The sequence below is a fragment of the Dipteris shenzhenensis genome, chromosome 13 (genome assembly GCF_047967505.1).
Source record: "Dipteris shenzhenensis isolate YYH24624 ecotype China chromosome 13, Dip_SZ_1.0, whole genome shotgun sequence".
Lineage (NCBI taxonomy): Eukaryota > Viridiplantae > Streptophyta > Polypodiopsida > Gleicheniales > Dipteridaceae > Dipteris > Dipteris shenzhenensis.
In genome coordinates, this window is record NC_141608.1 from 12640710 (window position 1) to 12650919 (window position 10210).

A 10210-nucleotide genomic window follows, 5' to 3' on the forward strand; every position below is an offset into this window, starting at 1 on the left:
TGATATTTGAGCTTACTCTTGTTGTTCCTTACACTGTATAATAGTGCAAGGTCACCCTCCTTTAGTTCCTTGTTTAAAAGGTTGTGGTCAAACCATTTTTTATAGCATAACTTCTCAATTTTAATGCCATAGGCCGGCTCTCAGTAAACTCGATTGGCATAACTACTTCTACCCCAAATGCTAGGCTAAAGGCTGTGCAGTTTGTAGCCACCTTGTAGGCCATTCCATAGGCCCATAGTGTGGTGGTGAGTTTATGCTCCCACTCATTACAACTACCCTCAATGGTGCACGTCATTGTGTGGCTCAAGGTCGAGCTTGTGGCTAAATCATTTTGCTCAAGGGTAATAGGGTGTGGACTTCCAATGCAACTCACTCATTAAGATACAAATCATGCCATTTTTAAAGTGTGTCCCTCTATCACTCATGATCTCTAGTGGAAGGCCAAAGTGGGATATTACATTTGCATATAATAACTTACAATTGTTTGTGCATCCACTTTCTACCCACTTGGTGAAGTAATCTATGGTCACTATTACATAATGGGTCTGGGTAGGCTTTTGGACCTGGCCTAATTGGACCTGTAAAGTCTATCCCCCATTTTTCAAAAGGTCGGTCCATGAGAACTTTGGTCAAGCACCTATAATCTTGGCTATGAGGTATTGAGACTCGTTGGTAAGGATCACTGCATTGACAAATATAGCTACATTTGCAAAGAACATTAGCCTCCATAATCCATATTGTAATACATTATGGGCCATGAGCTCTCCCGCAAAGTGGCCACCTATAGTACCTGAATGATCTTCATCTAGAATTTCCACCAACTCTTCTTCTCGGACCTAGCGGTGCATAGGGCACTCTTTCCCCAAACGATAAAGTTGTTCAGCATCCTTGATCACTTTCGTGGCCCTATTTGTGTTGAGTGGACATCTTATCCTTAGGGATTACATTAGCTAAAAATTATCCAATCTCATGTACTCATTCTTATACTTAGTCAATCAAAAACACTGGTGCATCTCAAAGATCATGTTTCACTCTTGTTGCTAGATCTCAATTGGGGATTCATGACATATGGTCAGAATGGGTACGTCCTTTCGTGATTGAGCCAACATGCACCCTATCACAAATTTTGGAGCATCAATATTGACATGGAAAATTAAATTTTGATTGGGTCCTCGGCTGAATATAGGTTGATGCGAAGACTAACTTAAGGGTCTCATCGGCTAGTTGACATTCTTCTGTCACATGAAATACAATCAACAATTTGTGCTAGGGGCAGGCAATCTTAGCATAATTGCAAATAAACCTATGGTAATATATTGTGCTCCTAGTGAACCATTGTTCACCCTCTTCATTAGTGGGTGGGGGTAATTCCAAGATAAGCTTTTAAAATCTTATTATAATCCATGGAAATTCCATTCTTGGACACTACATGACCAAGTATAACCCCATGTTTCACCCAAAATTGGCACTTTAAGAGGTTGAGGGAGATTAGATAGCAATGGCATCTCTCAATTATGAGTTTTAGATACATGAGATGATCATCCCATTTGTAATGAACACAGGTTATCAAGAAAAACGTCTAGAAAATCTCTTAGATATTCTTTAAAGGCCATGATCATCAACCGTTGGAATGTTACGCGAGCATTCTTGGACACTACATGACCAAGTATAACCCCATGTTTCACCCAAAACTGGCACTTTAAGAGGTTGAGGGAGATTCGATAGCAACAACATCTCTCAAATACAAGTTTTAGATACATGAGATGATCATCCCATTTGTAATGAACGTACAGGTCATCAAAAAAAACGTTTAGAAAATCTCTCTGATTTTCTTTGAAGGCCGCGATCATCAACCTTTGGAATGTTATGCGAGCATTAATGTATCCGAAGAGCATTACCTTGATGCATAGACTCCCGATTCCATGGAAAATGTAGCCTTATGCTAATCCTATGGTGCTGTAGATACTTTCTTGTATCCTGAGAACCCATCTAAGAAACTATAAGCCTCTTTTCCTGTGACATTTTCTAGGACATGCTCTGTGAAAGGCAGTGGGTAATGGTCCACACAAGTGGCAACATTTACTTTTTTGAGATTAGCGCACACTCTAAACTTGCAATTCTTGTTCAGCACTATCACAATGGGGGACACCCAATCAGTATGCTCAAATATAAAAAATGAACCCTCAATCAATCTATTTATGTATATCTTCTTGGACGATCATCACATATTTTGGGTTCATCAAATAGGGTTGTTGCCATACCGAACTAAGATCATCCATAATGGGGATATTATGCTACATAAAGTCTGGTGGCACACCCTTCATGTCCATATATTCTAGGCAAAATAGTCCTGAAATTCATGTAGCAAAGCAAGCAAATCTTGTTTTTGCTTGGGAGTCAATTTAGGAATATAAACGACCTTACCCTTGCATTGACACGGTCCCACAACTGAGACATGGTCTCAGACTCCTGTTGCAGGATCCCTAGGTTTGACACAAGGGGATCAGGCATGTCAACTTCCACCAATATGAAGTGTGACAAATCATACGACTGCAACACAGACTCCATCATGACCCACCAAACACCATAATTGAGGCCATCCAATTGACAGTCTATAGGGAAGGTGGGCAAAACAGGAATTTTTACCTTGCTCTCCTCCATCTTAGCCAAGATAGACATGTAGTAGTGAAAGAGAGTCAAACTAGGAGAGAGGGTGGATGGGAAAGAAGGTAGAGAAGGGGATTGATGGAAAAATACTAGAGGAGCTTTGAAAAGGAGGTGCCGTACCAAAAGACTTCTGGGGCCTTTCCTTTTTCTTTGGGCAATCTCTAGCAAGATATTCAAAGGTCTTATAAATCTGACACTGATACTACCTGTCAAAAAAGGGAGCCATCCGAATGCTGGCCATAATGTGGTCATTGGACACAATGAACCTAACTCTGGGAACCCCATGAGACCTGATTGTCTTCATTGCAGAAGAGGGTAATCCACAAAAGAAGGAAGGGGAAGGGGGGGGTAGACTTCAGCGTAAAAAGTTATGGAGACGACTGGAAGAAGAACTTTGGATATGTTAAAATCCCAAGGAGGCAAAAAATGTCAAAGTGCAATGTCTGTGATGATTTAAAGCGAGCGATTGAGAGTGCAACATGTCCAAATCAAAGGGAATTATACAAAAAAAATCGAAAATCTCATCATGACCTTATTTGACATTCCAGACAAAAATATGCATTTTGGAAGGAGCAAGCTATTTCGCATCTTGATGACTACATGTGCCTTAGTGTAGATGGCATGGATCAGAATACAACAACATTGCCTCGTTTTATTGCCACTCCACCTAAATTACAAGGAAAGCACTTTCTAAAGACACATCTATGTGGAGTGTTAGTGCATGGAATTAAGTTCTTTGAAGATATATGGATTGATTCCTTGCATCTACATGATAGCAATCAAGTTGTAACATCTATTATGAAGGCAATTCGCAATGTACATGCAGACAAAGATCACCTACCACCGACTTTGAGAATACAAGCTGATAATTGCTGGCGAGAAAATAAGAATGTACTCATGTTTGCATTCTGCTCCATGCTAGTTGCTCATCGAATCTTCAATGAGGTCGAATGTGGATTTTTGTATGTTGGGCATACACATGAGGATATCGATCAGGTTTTTAGCACAGTCTCAAGGGAGCTTAAATGCAAGGATGTGGAGACAATAGATGACTTGGTAACAAGATGTGGCAGGCAAGTTAGTGGTCGTAAGGAAAGTACAATATGTGAGAGGCTCCAAAGAATGTATGATTGGAAGAGCTTCATTCTACCTTTCATACAAATGGGTGGTGATGCATTGACAGGTCATACCAATCCACACTACTTTCATTTGTTTTTTAAAGATGAAAAACCTGTAATGCAATGGCAACAATATTCTCATGATACAAAATGGAAACCTGAAGAACCTTACAGTCTCTAAACTTCAATTCCCAGCAAGGAAAGGTATCCAACATGGGCTCCTATACAAGAATTTAATGAGAGGTCTAATTGTGAAATAGAAGGAATTAAAGCATTTATTACATACAAAGAGGAAATGCTCCGGAGATATCCTGATTCGAATGAGAGTCAAAATATGCACTGGATGTCACCCAAGGGTCAAGGCTTGCCAAGACAATAGGGAGTTAATGCAGATGGCACCTGGCAAGGGACTATCACATTGAGCAAGAAGACAATGGGGAGTCAATGCACCCAAGAGGCAAGGCTTGGCAAGATAACTTGTGGGAGTTAATGCAGATGGCACCCGTATTTTGCACTGGATGTCACCCAAGGGTCAAGGCTTGGCAAGACAATAGGGAGTTAATGCAGATGGCACCTGGCAAGGGACTATCGCATTGAGCAATAAGACAATGGGGAGTCAATGCACCCAAGGGGCAAGGCTTGGCAAGATAAGTGGGAGTCAAATTATGGAGATGGCACCTGGCAAGGGACTGTCGTGACATTGAGCAAGAAGACAATGGGGAGTCAAATTACGCAGATGGCACAAATTGAGGCTCTTTAAGAGCAACAATTTAAATTGTAAACATATGTTCAATCTATATCATTTTGGATATAAAGACTTTAGCTGAGAGCAACGTCTCTCAATGTAATCATATAATAATAGCTATAATTGCTATTATACCTCTTTGGTTCAATACAAAACTTGGGTCTTATGGCATCATGTCTTCTTTCTATTTATTAAAAGTTTTAAAAATTTTGTGCATATTGCCGAGTGACAATGTTATTTTCATGAAATATTTATGTCTCCTTTCATGGATTTATAAATTTATCATGTCAACGAAAAACGTCAAGGAAAAATATTAAAAATAATTAAATTAGCAAATAACTTAGATATAGCTAGAATTTATAATATAGGATTATTTCAAATTCTTGCATGTTGGTGCAAAAGTATAGATTGAAAAAACAATATTTTTATGTGAATATGATAGTGCCACAAAGTGAACTTTTGATTTGGGAAGGAAAAACGTCAAGGAAAAATATGATAGTGCCACAAAGTAAACTTTTGATTTGGGAAGGAAAAACGTCAAGGAAAAATATTAAAAATAATTAAATTAACAAATAACTTAGATATAGCTAGAATTTCTAATATAGGATTATTTTAAATTCTTGCATGTTGGTGCAAAAGAATAGATTGAAAAAACAATATTTTTATGTGAATATGATAGTGCCACAAAGTGAACTTTTGATTTGGGAAGAATATTTTCAGAAAGTAAAATTTTGATTTGGGAAGGATATTTTCACAAAGTAAAGTTTTCATTTGGGAAGGATTTTTGGGCTTCGTCCAAAAACAACACAAAAAGTCCAAAATTAATGAAATAGGTGTTCAATGCATGGAATGGTATAAAGGCTCCTTGTTCTAGTGAAACTTTAGGGGTCGGAGAAGGGGGGCGGGGGGGGGGGGGGAGATGGGGAGGTAGCTAGAAGAGTAGAGTGGGTAGTCTAGCATGCCATCTACTTCTACCAAGATAATATAAAGATCATATTTATAAGCATCAACATGTATATGAAAACTACATCACCATAATAGGGAAAAAATAGGTGTTGTAGTTGCTCGTTTTTTGAATAAATGGAATGATGTAAAACCTAACATCTTTCTTGGTAAGCTCATAAAATGGCGCAACAATATTGGTGATGTATTTGAAAACTCTCATTTGGTAGATGCTGAAGCTAGTGAGTCTGCGTGACTATATTATGTTCCTCGATTCTAACGTGTACTCTATGGCCTCAATCTTGGTTGGCTTAGTCTGGATTCCTTACTTGAAGATTACATCTCCAAGTACTATGCCAAGACTGATGTAGAAGATAAAGTTGAGTAGGTTTCAAGAGGTCTTGACTCCCTTGTACTTAGGAAAATCTTTTTTGAGGTAGGCCAAGTGCTTGGCCTCGTTGGAGTACACACAAGAAAGCATCCAAATAAATTAGAATGGACTTGATTAGATACTCCCTAAAAGGATTGGTTACCAGGAATCTAAGCTCAATGAGCATACAAATGCCACAGTATTATTTAGTTCTGCACTACACGAATGTATGGGAAGTTGACGAATTCCATCAGCCAGTTTTTCCAACGCTATTGATGAGACTGTAGACCTCCTGTTTGTCAATGCCGAAGGTGGTCTCCAGCACTTGCTCAGGAAGAGGAGGTTGAGAGGCGAAGAGGGCAGTGGCCACTGGTGATACCCCTGGATTCTGACTGTTCAAAGCGGATATGGCAAGGGCGGGTTTATGTGCATCCGCATTGAGCTGGAAGTGAACAAGGCCTCGGGGGAAGACAAAGAGGTCCCCAGGGTAAAGGGGCTGCTGGAAGAGAATCTTATTGGTATCCACAAAGCCCACTACTAATTTTCCTTCGGCCAGGAAGAGAACTTCGGTAGCGCGAGGATGGACGTGAGGTGCAACCAGGCCGTTTGGTGCGAAGTCGAGACGAGCGATTGACAAACCCTGAGTGTTGAGGCCACCAAACGTTTGGGCGTCGGCAAGCGTGACATTGGAGCCTAAAGCGTTGTTGACATCACCTGCCTTACACAGCATCTCGGACTTGAAGTCGATTGCAGACACCTGATTGGCGTTCTTGCAAAGAAGGCCGTTTATGGTGATGTCTTGGTTGGGTAGAGTGACGCAGAAATCTTGCAAAGGGTCGGCGTCCACGGCTGCAACATGGAGGGAGGCCGGAGAAGCAAGAGCGAGCAGGACGAGGAGGGGCAGCGCGGCCCTAGTGAGAGTGGTGATTGCGGACGCGAATTTAGGAGCCATGGCTGGATACGCAGTCGATGAATTTAGCTACTACAGAGCTGGGATGTTAGATCAAATGCAGGACGTAGCTTCTGAGAAGGGAATCGATGGGAGATTGTGGAGATAGAGCAGCACAAGCGTGATCCTTATAAAGGTGAGGATCTGCTTTGGACCAAGTCGAGTTCGTAATCCTGAAGCCTGATAGGTGACGACATCCATTGAAAAACTTAGACCATCGGGGGCTAAATCAACGAAAATAAAATTGAAATCTTCCACAAATCAGCTGCAGCGATTACTGGAAATGGTAGCAGAGAACATGCAGCGCCTCTAGAGAATTACAACAAGTTGGACGTCGAGGACGACGACAGCAATGACTGCTGCTAATTCGTCGAAAGAAAGAATATTTTACTGCAACGCGTTGTCTTGTGACATTGTCAATTTCATGACACATCACGTTACGATATGCTGCTTGAATTTTCAAGCACGTTTCGATAATCTTGAGAAACCATACCTCTACTTTCTTCTTGAATTGTCGCAGCACGTTTGGATAATCTTGTGAAACCATTAATCGTATAACTCTAGTTTCTTCTTAAATTGTCAGAGTCGACCCTACGTGCTGATGCACCACCCGCCACTTGGAATATAGCATGGGGACTTTTCATCGCCTCTTTTCGTGCATATTTTGAATTTTTCATCGCTGTTGGCTTCAATCTATTGTATTCTAGCTACGAGTCGCCTTGTCACTATGCATTAGCTCTAATGAGGGAAAGTTGAAACATATTACATTCTAGAACCTCTTGTAATGAAGCGACGTGATATTCAAAGTTTTGATCTCTCAATATAGCCCAATATATCATAGAGTATAGTGAAGCCACACCACGTTACCACTTAACACAAATTAGACTTATAGTCTTGGATTTTGCATTAAATGTACAAAATCTTGATCATGCAGCCCAAAAACTTGATTTTCTAAAACTTTTGCTGAGAGAGGCCATCCATCCCATTTTATCCCAAATCTACTACCTCTTTTATCTAGATAATCGGAGATCATCAATGTTCTTCGCCGACTATCACCATCAGATGCATGTCCAATAATTGGACCAACTGTGGTCTTTAGCTTCTCATTCCATAAGTTTAAAATAGCATCCCATTGCTTGCGGACAAAACTTGCATCAAATCGGCCGCAAGTGCAATGAAGTGCAAGAACCAAGCGTGGGAGTGCATCATGCAATGGATTGGCAAGAAAAACTCTTGCACGTCCACCAATGACACAATTTTGAAATGCATCAATAATCTGATCATATCCTTTTTGTCCTTCTCCCACTTTGATCATGCATGTGGTCATGCACTCATGATCATCTACTTTATATCCATCAAAACCTACAAGCGTGTCATCCTTTGGATTCCACCTACAAGCAAAAATAAGCACAAGTCTGTAAGATCATATGCCATCCTCTTGCATTCAAAAACAAGATTTAGATTATGAAAATAATTTAGAGAAAAAGGAGGTTACCTTATTCGCTTCTTTATTGCAGTTTCATCTTCCACTATGATGAAGGGAATCCTTGACATGATTCCATGCTTTTCTTTTTCTTTTTCATAAATTTCAGTGATTGCCAACCCGTGGACTATGATTCTTGGTGAAATCTAGCATGACATTGAAAGGGTGTAGATCACAATGTATAATGCCTTCTTGGTGTACAGCTGCTAATGCATCAACCAATGCGTGTATGATGTTTGGGGTAGCTTCCACAAATGCCTTTAATCTCGTAAGCTGTACATCACTTAGTATTGGATCTGGTTCTCTCCTAGTGACTCCATTGCCTTTCAAGCATAACACTTGCTTTCTGAAAGTCCCTTTCTCAAAGGGTAGCTACATCATCATGTCTCCGATACTCCCTCCATTGAAGTATGGAAAAATGTTGATCCAAGGTAAGCTTCTAGTAAATCCTATGCATCTGACAATCCCTGGATGTAATATTTGCATTCCATACTCTTTGTCAAATGACTTTAAGGTGTGAGATATGTTTCCTTTGTAGCGCTTCGCTGCATAAGTAATACTTCGAGGAAAGAAAGAGATGCCATTAAAAGTGACTTTAAAGCATACTCCAAATGAGCCAGCACCAAGATTCTCACCCTCCTCTATAGCCTCATGGGGGATACCTAACACAATTGAACAATCACCATTCCTAAATGAATGTGCTTTGTGAGAAGCATCCCCGCGACTACCCTCAATAGCTAACCATGCCTCAGAAGATGGATCACATGAATGTTTTAATTGCTCATATCGTACTCTCTTCGAAATAGTGAAATGTGAATCTATGTCTTTTGCCCTCTTGCTTCTACCCTTCTCCTCTTTCCACTTCAAATCCCAAAAACCTAATTTCTCCATGTCAATATTAGGAGGCAAGTCATCTCGCAAGTCTTCTGCACATTTCTTCATATTTCCTATGATGCTATTGATCATGTGACGTACTCCACCTTCATTCATTTCACTCTTGGGCAGCGTCTCTCCCATTGTGTTGGCTATGACCTCATTGTAGAAACACTCTATCCGTATTGCATTGCTAGTTATGTCTGTTATTTGCTCCTTGCTCATCTTACTTATCCCTATACAAAGATGCCACCTAATGACTTTGAGCCAATTTTTCCTTTGCTCTACTTGCATCTTTTCACAAAAGGATTTCTGGCAAAACATGCATGAAAAAACCAAGTATTGAGAGAGAACTAAAATATATTCATATTTTAAATAATCAATGAACACAATGTTAATTACAATAAAGAACACAACGAACTCCATTCTTATGAAATTTGCATCATGCTTACATGGGCCTACCATTTGAGTGTGTGGAGAAGTGTGTGTTAGACACTAGATTCTACACTAGAAGTGTAGTCCCCTACATTCTACACAAAATATTTCATGTGGAAGAAACTGTATACCTTTGAGTTATGATTGCTTGCTAGCGATAAGAATCCTTACAATTTGCTCACAATTTGGGCCTTCACAATTAATGTCAAGTCTTTATTGAGGATGGAAACTTGGTAGAAGAATACCAACATGCAAATCCGAATCTCAATGCTGCTTATAACCAAGGCGGTGATAGCTGAAGGAGTCTAACTAAGCTATTATTTTACCAATTGCAACAACGCATGGGCTTCCCATTAGTCTATTAATTATACTAGATCACAAGTATTTTAAACTAAACAACACAAACAACCATTTCATATGCAAGCTACAATGACACAAACATCAAATCAAATGAGTAAGTGTCAAAGCTTGGACAATTACATTTAATAATGTTAAGTACAACAACATCGAAAGTCGAATAAACGACCAAGTGTTGAAGCCAAAACTATCATACAACACTGATAACCTACAACGACACTGAAAGCCAAATAAATGACCATGTGTCGAAGTTTAAACATTTGTTTTATGA

At 39.8% G+C, this 10210-nt stretch overlaps 1 pseudogene; it reads right to left on the reverse strand.

Moving 5' to 3' along the window:
- Nucleotides 1-6088: 6088 nt before the first annotated feature.
- On the reverse strand, nt 6089-6805 carry LOC147895037 (germin-like protein 8-2 pseudogene; annotated as a pseudogene).
- Between the last annotated feature and the right edge of the window lie 3405 nt (nt 6806-10210).